The sequence below is a fragment of the Chiloscyllium plagiosum genome, unplaced genomic scaffold (assembly GCF_037043375.1).
Source record: "Chiloscyllium plagiosum isolate Xiang-an unplaced genomic scaffold, Cpla_swu_hap1 HiC_scaffold_39, whole genome shotgun sequence".
NCBI lineage: Eukaryota > Metazoa > Chordata > Chondrichthyes > Orectolobiformes > Hemiscylliidae > Chiloscyllium > Chiloscyllium plagiosum.
This window is the reverse complement of record NW_028270177.1, coordinates 91,169,772-91,184,627: the sequence shown is the minus strand read 5'-3', so window position 1 is coordinate 91,184,627 and position 14,856 is coordinate 91,169,772. Positions and strand designations below refer to the sequence as shown.

Sequence of the window (14,856 nt, the reverse complement as noted above, 5' to 3'; positions counted from 1 at the left end):
CCTTTATCCACATATAGAATCTAACATCTAGACTAGGGCATAGACTGCAACGTGGAACAGTCATCGTAGAACCTTCGAAACTGTGCACGAATCTTCGGCTTTAATGTCAAAAGCCACGTTCAGTCCTTTCTTTAGAAATCATTTGTTTTGCGTCTTCTTGTCGTTATATTTCTCTCTCCATCTGTGTCTCCATGACCCCATGTGTCTATTATTGATCACTCCGAACACGAGACGATGAGGAAAAACTGAAGTCAGGAATTATAAAGGTGGAAATAAAATAAAATGTCCGTGAAATGTAAGCAATGAACATTAGCCGTTTGGAAGCATAGAGTGAAGAAGGTTAACTGAGAGATTAGAGGGGAGGAGATAAGAATATTGAACTGAAGGCAGAGTAACAATGTACAGATGTACAGAAAGAAGAAACAATTCCGACCAGCCCAAAAGTGAATCCTACCAGATGGGGATGTTTTGTTTCAATCAGCACTATACACTGGCCTGAGCTGTGTGCGTGTGTAATTTGTTTGACGTTGGAAATATTGCATTTAGGTCATCCGTATCAATGGGTTAACGCGATGATCACCTCAGAGGCAGAGATTGACAATAAAGTGGCGAAAAATATCGCGATGAAAAATGCAAGAATTTCACCATGCAAAGACATCATCACAGATTCACCACACCCAGGTCCACCCTAGGAACTGCACCACCACACTCCCCCAAAACCAAAGTGCACAATCACTGATTGGAGACATGGGCCCATGGACAAACCTCACACGGACCCAAATATTGATTGAGCAAAGTGGGGTACAGTGCTTCGAGCGTTCGAATGTCTTTCTTACTGCTGAGGACGTTGATTTGGCTGCACATGCCAGCACCTTTCCGAGGCAGCAGAATCGAGAGGAGAGTTGAATCTCTTTTTTTTATTTTTGTTTTGATGTTTAATTCCCCCGTCAACTCTTGTGTTCTATTTCTCTCACATTTTTGGTCACCCTCTCCACCTCTGTATGTTTCCCCATAAGGATTCTCCACGAATCACTGGTTTTATGAAATCCTGCCGTTGCCTCTCCTCCTTCTACACTCCTTGTCTCTGTCTCTCATTCCAGGTCACACTTTCTGCTTCACAACCTATATTACTCCCCTCCCTACCCCCGTCTCCTTTTGACCATATCCCTGACTCTGCTTTCTCTACTGTCCTGGATATAAACTGCAGCTCCAGTGGATCATCAATGAGCGAGCCGCTCGCGATGTGGAATGGCTCCATGATGAGGGATACTGTTTGGCTGAGGTCACTTCAGAACCTGAAGCAAACTGAGTGTGGTAATGAGTCCCCGAAACCGGGGAATCACCTTCACGGTAATCACAGAGATGTTATCATTGGGTTGGCCTTCTCAGTACCGACATAATACGAGCAAACAATTAGTAATGGGTTCTGTGTTGAATAGAAAAATTCTTACTTTTACTACTGTTAAGTATGTTTTATGTTGCAATTTTGGGCATCATGTGCCGCATTTTACCAAACCAGTGAACAAACCAGGAATTCTATTATTCTCTGAATGAGTGGTACAACGTATTTTATGTGAAGAATTTGTGACTGCTTTTATTTTTGCAGATGTGCTTTGATTAGCTCCCCACAGGCATTTAAATAATCCACTTACCCTTCAAACCCGAGCTGCTAGATGCTAACTCTTTTGTTTTGACTGTCCAATTCCAATTAGCTTAGCTTCCGTACAGTAGAATGTATTCACAGATACATTATCACAGATTTAACTGATGGCATTCAGATGAAATTGTATGAAACTTTCTGTATGTTCGAGTAAAGTATTTAAAAATTAAAATGAAAACATATCTTCATTATGATGGTTCATTTTTTCCTGTAGAGGCGAGGTGTTTTAAACATATTGGTGCACGTTTAACACAGGTAAAAGCAGCAGAACAACCAGACACAGCAACAAGTGTTCTCAATAAAACAACGACGTAATACTGGGTCGAACAATTCAATTAGTACATTACCTGGAGTCATAAACAGTTCAAGTTTGGCTACTCAGTTCAAATTTTAATCAGAATAAAATATACATTTCAATTCAAATTTTAATTGTGTCCCTTGAAAGTCTTAAAAAAAATGACCCAATCAGATGCTCTGGGGTATGAGACGGGGGATATTGAGCAGTTGAAAGGAGGAATGCCAAGTTCTTGCAGGTAACAATCTTCTTGTAAAAATATATCTCAGGAAAATACCTTTTCGATCTGTGACCTGTGACACAGAAGGTCCAAACAAGGAAAAAACAAAGACACGGGAAGATCCGAAGACAAGAACCGACAACTGTCTGGTTTTGAGAAAAGAAGTGTTATTTTGTAAACCTTAATTGGGAGTTTTATCTGAATAGTATTATCGAAATGAACGTTAAAATGGGTAATAGAAATACATTGTCAATCGTTGCTGGTTTTATAGTAAGCAGGAAGGTTCACGCTATGTCGTAACGAGTCTAAACAAATTTAGCAGTGCATCTGTGCAGTTCGTTAAGTGCACTGGAGATTTGCACCATTCATGACCTGGATGAAGTGATTCTCCCCGCCGCGATCTGAATCTCCAAAAGCCAAGCATATCGCGAAGTTCACGCTTATTCGTAGTTGACAGGATTCTGAACCTGCGTGGGAATGCCCCAATGGATTTCAAGTCCATCGCCTTAACCACTCTGCCACAACTACAGATAGACTGTGCACGCTTTTATTTCCAGGTCTCTTCCTCTAGGGAGCTTAGCAGTGGTGAATCATTGTTTGGTTTATTTGAATTCAAAAACCACAGCTTTCAAATCGATGAAATGTCGGTACGAAGTGGGTCTGGGTGTTCCACCCCGATAGCTGGAATCGATATTCAGCTTAAAAGAAGGCGGACATTGCAGGAAAATACTCAGCAGGTCGAGCAGGATCTAGGCTGGGAAAAGGCAATTCAACGTTTCAGAACTTCTTCAGAACGTTATCAGAACTCCGCTTTCTCCCAGTAGTACTGGCAAACCTGTTGACATTCCCCAGAATTTTCTATTTTTCTTTCAGATTCCCAACATCCACAGTCCTTTACATTAACCATTAAAACAATACAGAAATTCCGTTGCGGTTCTGGATAGGATTCCTGTTGGGGAACATTTTCCTGATCACATTAAATACCCGGAGCTATGTAGGAAAGAAAACAATGAAGTAGGAGCAATGAGAGATCCAACCCTGGGACGTCCCAAATCACCAACCGTTCGGTTAATGGATGAACGTGTTGACCAATTACGCAACAGACACGGGTGAACTGACTCTTTGCACGATCCATGAAACAGTCTTTTCACGAATTCAAACTTCAGCCTGCCCCTCCCAAATTGATTGTTGTTCTCTATCAGTTTTACTATTCCAAAATAAATCCTGGAACATTCACTGTAGTGAAATGGCAACAGTCCTGTACCCTCTGCAAACACATCCATGTCACAGAAACCAACATTTCTACAACCGGAGTCCTGCTTTCTTCGAGAGTTTTTGGTAACTTGTTTGTACACTAGCTTTCTCGTGGTCCTGTCGCCGTGGCGAGGTTTGAATTCCTGACGCGGAGGAACGAAAATCCTTTCAATGTCTCAGATTGGTTCATGTCCAGAGAACAACAGAGTCAACGTTCCAGCCTCTTAAAGACCAGCTCTGTTAAGTTGGACAATCTACCCTTCGTTCTCCTCAGATTCCGCTTCCCAAAGATATTCTAAAGTTTCCCAAAGCTGGAGACATGAGTTTACTGTTATTTTTCATTTTTTTTAACCTGCCAACTGGCGATATTTTCCCAAAACCTCTTGGCAATCCTCCGCCTTACATTATGTCCAGCGATGAGCAAACCTCTTTTGTCGAGAAATTACTGAGGTTGGGATTCTTCTCTTTGGAAAAAAGAAGGGTAACTGGAGATTTTCATGATCTGTTTATACTGATGGGTGAGGGCGCAGTGCGGAGGGGTGGGTTGATGTTCTGGAAGAAATGTTGCCAACGATCAGGGTCAGTTTCCAGAGGACTGGGACTTAAGATATGGAATGAAAAACGACGTTTGCGTAGAGTATAAAGAGCCTAATCTCAGGGGAACCGTTAATCATTTAAGACACAGACGAGGAGGATATTATGTCTTTCAAAGAGTAGAAAATCTGCAGAATTCTTTACAATGGATGGCTGTCAAGGCTGAGTATAATCAAGGCTGAGATGGCGAGACAATTAGTCACTTTGGGAATCAAGAAGAATGGGGATAAGGCGGAAAAGTGCAGTTAAGAATTAACCAAATCAGACATGACCTCATTAAAAGGTGGAGCTGAACTGATGGGACGAATGGCTTCCATCTGTTCCAATATCTTATCTGTCATTTGGAAACTGCGAGAGACCATTATGAAGAAAGAGATTGTAGAACGTTGAGAAAAGATGATTGGAGTCAAACTGAGTCAACATCATTTGTTGAAAGGAAAAACACACTTGACAACTTTGCCATAGTTCTTTGATCATATTACAAGTCGAGTTGATCAAATTTTGGTAGGCATTCCATAAGGGACCATATCAAAAGCCATTGCACAAGGTAGGAGTTCACGAAGTTGAGCAAAAAAAAGGTCAGGATAGTCCGTTATTTATTTAGTGGAAGACACAGAATCTGGATTATTGCGTATTTCTCAAATTGTAAATATGTAATTAGCAAAGTGCTGGAATGGTCAGTCATAGGACTTCAATGATTTATACCTGCATTAATGACTTGGTGGAATTGGCAGAGTGGAATGTGTCCAGATTTACTGACGATACACAACAGGTGGGAGGGCATTTTGTGATGAGGACAGCGGAATCTGGAAATGGATAGTGACAGGTTGAATGGGTGGTCAAAATCTTTTCAGGTTCAATTGCATGTCAGGCTTTTGAGTCGGGCACATGGTAGGAAGAGTCAAAAGACTGACTGCCATTAAAATCACGAGGAACTGCAAAAAGTGCTGTACAGAAGAGTCTGGGTGCCCTTGTGCATGAAACAAAGGTGAGTGACAGACTGATGTTTTTTTACTGCTAAAAGGAATGTTCTTTCCTAATGCTCATACTGAAAAAGATGATGTCCCAGGAAATGACTGAACTGAAAGAGCCCTGCAAATTAATCGAAAACCAAGATATGTCTCTTGCTGTTCTTGGGACATAGCTGATGTATTGTTTACACATCTCTAAACTTTATTGAAAATGGAGTCAGGAAAGGGAAAGAGAAAATTAAGGACACCCATGATTATTAGGTGAAAGTGAGTCTTGCAGATGCTGGAGATTAGATTCAAGAATGTGGTGCTGGAAATACACAGCATGTCAGGCAGCATCTGAGGAGCAGGAAAATCACGTTTCATGCAAAAGCCTTCGATCAGGAATTTGGTTGGAAGCCTCGAGTGTGGAAAGATAAATTTGAGAGGATGGGGCCGGGCTGAAGGTAGCTCGGAAAGCAATAGGTGCACGGAGGAGGTTGTAAATTTGATAGTTTGGAGGGGAGGATGATGCACATGGATGGGAAGGACAGATGGGACAGATGGGACAGGTCATAAGGACGGTGCTGAGCTGGAAGTTGTGAAGTGGGGTAAGGTGGGGGAGGGGAAATGTGGAAACTGGTGAAATCCCAATTGATGCCATGGGGTTGGAGGTTCACGATGTGGAGATTTGGCTTTAGAACATAGAACAATCGAACAATACAGCGCAGCACAGACCCTTTGGCTTTCGATGTTGTGCCGACTTGTGAACTAATCTAAGCTCATCCCCCTATATTATCCCACCATCATCCATGTGTTTATCCAAGGATTATTTAAATCTCCATAATTTAACTGAGTTAACGACATTTACCGTCAGGGCATTCCACGTCCTTACTACTCTCTGAGCAATGAACCTGCTTCTGACATCCGGCTTAAATCTATGACCCCTCAATTTGTAGTAATGACCACTCGTACAAGCTGACATCATCTTCCTAAGAAAAAGACTTCCACAATCTACCCTATCTAATCCTCTTACCATCTTGTAACTCTCTGGAGTAGGTTTGATGGCTGCACTGTAGGTTTGATTCAAACCTACAGCTCAGCGAGCAGACCTACACCCGAAACCTCAACCTGAGCTACAAACCTTCACAAACCTTGCAAAAACCTTGTAACTCTGTATCAAATCCGCTCTCTGACTTCTTCTTTCCAATCAGAACAGACCCAAGTCTCTCAGGTTTTCCTAAGAAGACTTTTCCTCCAGAATAGGCAATATCTTGTTAAATCTCGTCTGCAACTTTTCCAATGCTTCCACATCCTTCCTAGAATGGGGCGAATGGCAGTTCAAAATATTCCAAGTGGAGCCACACAAGTGTTTTGTATATTTGCAGCATGACATTATGACTCAGGAACTCAACCCTCTGCCAATGAAACCGAAAACAAGGTATTCCTTCTTAGAAGCACGGTGGCACAGTGGTTAGCACTGCTGCGTCACAGCGCCAGAGACCCGGCTTCAATTCCTGCCTCAAGCGACTCTTTGTGTGGAGTTTGCACATTCTCCCGGTGTTTGCGTGGGTTTCGTCCCACAATCCAAAAAATGTGCAGGTCAGTTGAATTGGCCATGCTAAATTGCCTGCAGTGTTACGGGAATGGGTCTGGGTGGGTCGCGATTCGGCGTGTCGGTGTGGATTTGTTGGGCAGAAGGGACTGTTTACACACTGTGATTAATCTAAAAAATAATAACCTGGCTGGAAACTTTCAGGAAACTATGTACATGGACTCCAAGATCATTCTGCACATCCACATTACCAAGAATCCTTTCATTAACTCAGTATTCTGCCTTCCTGTTATTGTTCCCTAATTGAATTACCTCACATTTAACTGCATTGAACTTCATTTGCCACCTCTAAGACCAATTCTGCAGTTTATCCAAGCACCCCTGCAATCTGCAACAAATTTCCACGCTGTCCACTACTCCATCAATTTTAGTGTTATCTGCAATCTTACTAACCCATCCACCTATGCCTGCGTCTTAGTCATTTACGAAAATAACAAACAACAGTGGTCCCAAAACAGATCTTTGTGCCACATCAATCGTGACCGGATTCCAGGCTGAATATTTTTCATTAGCCACCACTTGCTGCCTTCTAACAGAAAGCCAGTTTCTAATCCAAACTGCGAAACCATCGTCAATCCCATGCCTCTACATTTTATCCAACAGCCTAACATGTGGAAGCTTATCAAAGGCTTTACTGGCGTCATGTACACCACGTCAAGTGCCCTACCCTCATCAACATGCTTGGTCACCTTCTCGAAAAACTCACGAAACCATGTTGACCCTCTGAAATCAAGTTGTTGTTGGCTGAATGATTATACACCCTATCTTATATATATCCGTTCCATATTTTTTTTTTCCTAAAAGAAAGGCTCACTGGTCTATGATTACTTGGGCCATCTGTATTACCCTTCTTCAACAAGAGAATAACTTTTGTTATCCTCCAAACTTCGAGTGCTATTCCTGTAGACAATATCGAAATAAAGATCAAAGGCAAAGGCTCTGCAATCTCCTCCCTGGCTTCCCAGAAAATCCTTGGATAGATTCCATCCGACGCAGGGCACTTACCTATTTTCACACCTTCCAGAATTGTTAACAAGTCCTCCTTGTAAATCTCAGTCCCATCCAGTCTCGTGGCCTGTATCTCAGATTCTCCTCGACAACGTTGTCTTAAACCAATATGAATACTAACAAAAAGTATTCATTTGGCGCCTTCCTTCCTCCTCTGACTTCACACACAATTCATCTCTACTATCTTTGACTAGTCCTAATCTTACTCTCGACATTCTTTGATTCCTCATATACACGTAGAAAGGCTTAGGGTTTTCTAAGATTTTATCCGCAAGCGATTTCTCATGTCCTCTCCTGGCTCTCTGGACTCTCTGTACAGGACGCTCGTAACTAATTGGTAACTCTCAATCGCCCTAACTGAGCCTTCACGTCAAATCCTAACATATGCCTTCTACTTTCTGTTGAAATGAGCTTCAAGTTATTTCGTAAACCACGGCTGCTTCGCTCCACAACTTCCTTCAGAAGTGACAGGTACACATTCATCAAGTACATGCAATAACAGTTCCTTGAATAAGCTCCACATTCCAATTGTGCTCATTCCATCCGTTTCCTTCCACATCAAGTGCAAACTAAATCTTGACAAATTTCATCCTAATTGCCTTTCCCTCAGATATAACTCTTTCCCTGCAGTATATAACTATCCCTTTCTAATGCTTAAGTAAACATACCGAACTGTGTTCACGATCACCAAATTGCTCACCTACCTCCACATCTTACACCGGGCCAGTCCGTTACCCAGTAACAAATCCAATGTGGCCTGTGACTGTTAATAAGAGGCAGTCTGGCCGCAGGTTATGGATATGTGTTGAGGATGAGGCAGGAATTCATCAAAGCTGACAGTGACAAATAGTTTTTCTGCTCACCTTCCCTCTGTTTCCCTCACTCGCAGGAGACTGCTATGATCATTTGGTGCAGCAATTCACAGATGATATCTTTGGTTGCTTCAAACCTTCTGAACACTGTGCAAGTGAGTAAAATAGTGCACCAGGACCAGGCTCAAATGACAGAGCCAAGAAAGCATGCATTGTCACAGGGCCAGAACTGACGGAACGGCGCTTTCTCTTTCCGATGCAAAAGGTTAGTGCTGAAAGGGCGGTCACTTTTGGAGGTTCAGTGCTGTGGGAGCTGACGGTGTCAGAGCATCAGTATTGAGGATGCAGAAACTCTCAGATGATTAGTGCTGAAGGAGCGGTTACTGTAATTCGGTCAATGCTGAGGGAGTGGGCACAATCAGATGGTTAGTGTTGAGGGAGCAGGCACTGTTGGAGGGTCAGTACTGAGCGAGAGGATACTATCACAGCGTCAGAGCTGAGTACTGCCATCGTCACCCGTTCAGTGTTGGAAGAGTGTGTGCTGTCGGAGGGTCAGTGCTAAGGGATTATATTTAATTTATTTCATGCCAATATTTCCAGAAACAAATCAAATGGCAGCTCGATATGCAAACTGTCCATCAAAAGATTCAATGGCAAGTTGTTGTGGTTCTGTTCGCCGAGCTGGGAATTTGTGTTGCAGACGTTTCGCCCCCTGTCTCGGTGACATCCTCAGTGCTTGGGAGCCTCCTGTGAAGCGCTTCTGTGATCTTTCCTCTGCCATTTGTCGTGGTTTGAATCTGCCGCTTCCGGTTGTCAGTTCCAGCTCTCTAGGAATTCCCTGGCTGTTCTCTGTTTGGGTTGTTCTATAATAGTAGTGTTGTCCCAGTCGAATTCATGATGCTTGTCATCTGCATGTGTTGCTACTAAGGATAGCTGCTCGTGTCGTTTCGTGGCTAGTTGGTGTTCATGGATGCGGATCGTTAGCTGTCTTCCTGTTTGTCCTATGTAGTGTTTTGTGCAGTCCTTGCATGGGATTTTGTACACTACATTCGTTTTGATCATGCTGGGTATCGGGTCCTTCGTTCTGGTGAGTTGTTGTCTGAGAGTGGCTGTTGGTTTCTGTGCTGTTATGAGTCCTATTGGTCGCAGTAGTCTGGCTGTCAGTTCGGAAATGCTCTTGATGTATGTTAGTGTGGCTAGTCCTTTGGGTTGCGGCATGTCCTCGTTCCATTGTCACACACGCAGATGACAAGCATCATGAATTCGACTGGGACAACACTACTATTATAGGACAACCCAAACAGAGAACAGCCAGGGAATTCCTAGAGGCATGGCACTCATCCACACATTCAATCAATAAACACATTGACCTGGACCCAATATACTGACCACTGCAACGGACAGCTGGAACTGACAACCGGAAGCGGCAGATTCAAACCACTATAAATGCCGGAGGAAACATCACAGAAGCGCTTCACAAGGGACTCCCAAGCACTGAGGATGTCACCGAGACAGGGGATGAAACGTCTGCCACGCAAATTCCCAGCTCGGCGAACAGAAGCACAACAACGAGCACCCGAGCTACACATCTTCTCACAAACTTTGAATGCAATGGCAAGTCCGAACATAAATAAATTATCTAAAACCTTTCTCATATTTGAGGACACCCTGCCTGTTTTTGTCACACATACGCTGCCTGTCTGGTTACATACATCATCCCTGTTATGCTCTCACACAGCCTCCCCATGTTTTTCAAATACATCCTCCCACTCTCCATCTCACACACCCTCCATGTCTTTGTTACACACACTTTCACTGCATGGGACAAACTCGAAGTCTACCAGTACTGGAGTAGATTTCAGTTTACCCACTCCCAGGGATATGATTGTGTAAAAATAGTTAGAAGTTGGAGCAATCCAATTTCCACTGACCCAGCCCCAATCCCACCTCCCTGTCTGAACTGGAGTAAGATCGCAGCGAGACATGACCAAGAGAGGGAGAGGGACATAGAGAGTCATAGAAATTGAATGCACAAAATCAGATCTTTTAGTCCAATTTGTCCACGCTGACAATATATCATTAATAACTCTCATCTCATCAGTCAGCGTTTGGCCCATATCTCTCTCACCCCTTCCTACTTATTTACCAATCCTGATGCATTATAAACGTTGTACTTGTACCAGCCTCTACCCCTCCCTCAGGCAGCTCATTCCATAACTGCACCACTCGGAAAAAAATACTGTGTGTGGGAAAGGATACTCTCAGGCGTCCACGCTGCTGAGGCACCTGAGGGTTCACACCGGTGAGAAGCCTTTCATTCATTCCTCGTGTTGGACATGACTCAAACAATCATCCGACATGCTGAGGCATCTTGGCAGCCGTGCAGATGATAAATGTTTTAGTTACACTGACTATAGCTGTTATTTTTATCCAATGATATGTAAACATATTGGTGAGTGGAGAATACATAATGAGACAGGAGGGATAGATATGAAATGCTTCAATCCTTCATTAAATCTATACCATGTGCAGATTGATTTCCGTTTCCTCCTTCACCATGATAACCTTGTTTTAATGTAGGAGGATAAATTAGAGACAGAAATATTTCCTTAACTTTACAAAGCGGTAAAGTAATGCAGGACATACTCAGTTAATTTTCATCTGTCAACGTGTACTTTGGCAGGCTTAATAAATTAGATAAAAACATTTCCTCACGAACAGTGACCATCAAGTGTACACTGAAGATTATTGGATAGGGCATCGTGGAGGTCGGTGTCCAGTGAACTTCCTTAGGGATTGGTTAGGGGAGCTCTGCTCTTGCGAGTTTTATAACTGCGTTAAATGAGGAAGAATAAAGGTGACGTAGTAATTTTGCCGATGACATGGAGGTCGGTGGAGTTGTCGATAGTGTATTCAGCTGTTGTGGATTGCAAAGAAATATTGGGAGTTTGCAGAACTGGTCTGATATATGGCAGATGGAGTTAAACGCGAAAAAGTGTAGAGTCGTTTACTTTGGAAGTGCGAATGTCAATGCAGAACACAGGGTGAAAGGATTGCTGGCAGTGTGGAGAAGCAGAGGGATCTTGGCTCATATTGGCTCTCTTCAGAGCAAGTGTCAGGCGTTAGTCTATCCCAATAACCATGCAAGTTAAAATCTACCAAGGAGCTTCCAGTTTTACAAATAAAATTATGAAATAGTTGTTCAAAGTGACAATCAAAATGAAATAATTCGTTTCTGATGTACTTTAGGAGAACCTTCGAATGTAGTATGCACCCAGGTTACAATTAAAGTCGAGAAAGTTAAGATGATTTGAACAAGTTGATATGCTTCCTTGGAGATATTTCGATTGTTTGCCAATAAATTATGTTTTAGGAAGCCACATTTGACAATCTCGTCATGACCAATCAGAGCAGGACCACGGAGATAGCTGTTGTGACTGACATTCATTTTAATAAATGCACCTGGAATTTCGGACATACCACGATATTTAGCCTTCAGTAAATGTGCTGATATGATGTGTTATATGTGAAATAAAGAACGTGTGAATTCACAGTGAACTTGTACTGGGATGGGTCCTAAATACAGTGACACATTCTCCCGTAGGGAACTATCTTTAACCAATCAGAAGAGAGTTGATTCTCACGGGAATGGGCAGGAATGCAGCGAGGAGAATTAGATTGGTATGATTAAGAACTGTTCACATTTCGAACACAACTGAATAAAAAGGATGGCAAATTTTACACCAATGTTTAATCTGTCGCTTGAAACTCCTGCGTCTGTGTATGAGTATTTTATAAACTCACGGCACTCCTCAGGAGAAGGACGGGTCGAGTCGATATGACCGCAGCAGTTGAAGATGGGGATTCTTTAAATCAACTGATCTTAAGTTACTAAAGGTGTTCTTTTCTCTTTCTTGCACAGTGAAGTCTTGTAGGAATCGAAAGTAACGTGGAGATTTTTTTTTGATGTGTGGGAAAGTGCAGCTAACTCCTACTAATGCACAGTTGATCGGTTATAACCCTGTGAATGAACGTACAGAATCGAGAAAACAGTGACATATTGAAAATGTCAGAATTAAAACAGTATATGAAATCAGCATCTGTAATCAAGAATAAGGTCAGATCTCATGCCTGAGATTTGTGGGCGGACAGAGCGTGAAATACACAAATAAAATCAAGCTGACACTCAAAATACAGCTTCAATGACGTAGTTGAAAGGGAGAACTGCAGATGCTGGAGAATATTCAGGAGCGTGTTCCTCAAAAAGGACAGTAGTTCAGGCATCTTCCAAGAAGCAGGAAAGTCGACGTTTCAGCAAAAGCCCTTCATTAGTGTTGAGGGTTTGAATCTCGCGGGTGGAGAGATTAAATGGCAGGGGTGCGGGCCGGCGGGAAAAGCAGCTGAGAGTGCAAAATGAAGTGGGGGGAAATGGTGATACGTCAGAGGGAAGCGTGGGGCAGATAATTGGGAAGTAGGATGGACAGGTAGGAAAAGCCATAAGCGCGGTGCTGAGATGGAAGTTTGGAACAGGTATTAGGTGGGGGGAGGGGATATGGGGAAACTGGTGAAATCCATATTGATGCCATGGTGCTGGTGGTTCCCGAGGCTGAAAATTAGGTGTGCTTTCTCCAAAGTCAGGTGGTAAGGGTCTGGCGATGGAGGTGGCCCAGGACTGGCATGTTCTCGGTGTAGTGGGAGGGTAGTTGGAAGTTTTTGGCCATGAGGCGTTTGGTGCAGGTCTCCTGAAGCGCTCTACAAGTCAGCATCCTGCCATCGAAATGTAGAGGAGACTGTATTGGGAGCAATGGATACAGTTACTGACATGTATGGAAATGGAGGTAAAAGTCTGATGATGTGGAAGGCTGCTTTGTCGCTTTGGACCCTGGTTGGCGGGATGTGTGGGCGCAGGTTTTGCAATTCTTGCGGTGGCAGAGGAAGTGGCCAGGAGGGATGGGTGGATTGGTGTAGAAGTGGTCCCGAGGAGAGGATTGCGGACGGAATGGACTTTCTTTAAAGCGGGTAAGTGTGGGGAGAGTAATATATCTCTGGTGTTGGGTTCCAGTTGTAGGTGGCAGAAATGGCGAAGGCTGTACGTTATCTGCAGAGGTAGCCGGGGTGGAGGCTGATAACGAGGGAATCTCTACCCTTTATGGGGTTGGAGGGATGTTTTTCGAGTGTGAAGGTACAGGAACTGGATGAGATGCGTGGGAGGGCTTCTTCAACCACATGGGAGGGGAAATTGCCGACTTTGGAAAGGTGGCCATCTGGTGTGATCTGTAGTGAACTTGTCATACAGTCATAGAATCATAGAGATATCCAGCAAGGAAACTAGCCCTTCGTTCCAAGCCGTCCATGCCGACCAGATATCCCAATCCAATCTACTCCCACCTGCCAGCACCCAGCCCATAACCCTCCTAACCCTTCCTATTCATATACTCTTCAAAATGCATTTTGCATGTTGCAATTGTACCTGAAGAAGGGCTTATGCCCGAAAAGTCGGTTATCCTGTTCCCTGGATGCTGCCTGACCAGCTGCGCTTTTCCAGCAACACATTTTCAGCTCTGATCTCCAACATCTGCAGACCTCACTTTCTCCGCAATTGTACCATACTCCACCACTTCCTCTGGCAGCTGATTCCATACACGTACAACCCTCTGCGCGAACAAGTTGCCTCTCAGATCTCTCTTATATCATTCACCTCACACCCTAAATCTATGCCCTCTAATTCTGAACTCTCACACGTCATGGAAAATAATTTGGCTATTTTTCCTATTCATGACCCTCCTAACTCTGTAAACCTCCAACGCTCGAGGCAAAACAGCCCCAGCCTATTCAGCCTCTCCCTATAGCTCAAATCCTTCAAACCTGGCAATATCTTTGTAAATCTTTTCTGGACCCTTTCAAGTTTCACCACATCTTATAGAGAGGAAGGAGACCAGAATTTCACGGAATATTCCGAAAGGGGACGAAGCAAGGTCCGGGACAGCCGCAAAATGGACACATGTTCTGACCAATAAAGCAAAGGATACCAAAACGCATTGTTCACCATCGTATCTACCAGCGACTACACTTTCAAGGAGCTATGAATCTGCACTCCATGGTTTTTTGTTCATCAACACTCCCTATGTCCTGACCGTTAAGTGGAAAAGTCCTGCTGAGCTTTGCTTTCCCAAAATGCACCACCTCGCATTTACCTTAATTAATCTCCAACTGCCACTTCTCAGCCGATTGGCCTGTCTGACAAAGATCCTGTTGTAATCTGTGGTAACCTACTTTGCTGTCCACTACACCTCCAATGTTTCTGTCATCTGCAAACTTACTGATTATGCCTCTAATGCTCACATCCAAATCATTTATGTGAACGACGAAAAGTAGAGGACGCAGCACCAATCCTTTTGGCACTCCAACGGTCACAGGCCTCTAGTCTGAAAAACAACCCTCCATCACC

General features: G+C 43.5%; 1 non-coding gene and 1 pseudogene across 1 annotated transcript; one reads left to right on the top strand and one right to left on the bottom strand.

The window, feature by feature from the left end:
- The window catches only part of LOC148138809 (uncharacterized), a 55,734-nt pseudogene that overhangs the window by 38,317 nt on the left and 2,561 nt on the right, over positions 1 to 14,856 (top strand).
- Positions 2,621 to 2,703, bottom strand: trnas-uga (transfer RNA serine (anticodon UGA)). The gene has a single exon. It is a non-coding gene; the product is annotated as a tRNA-Ser (tRNA).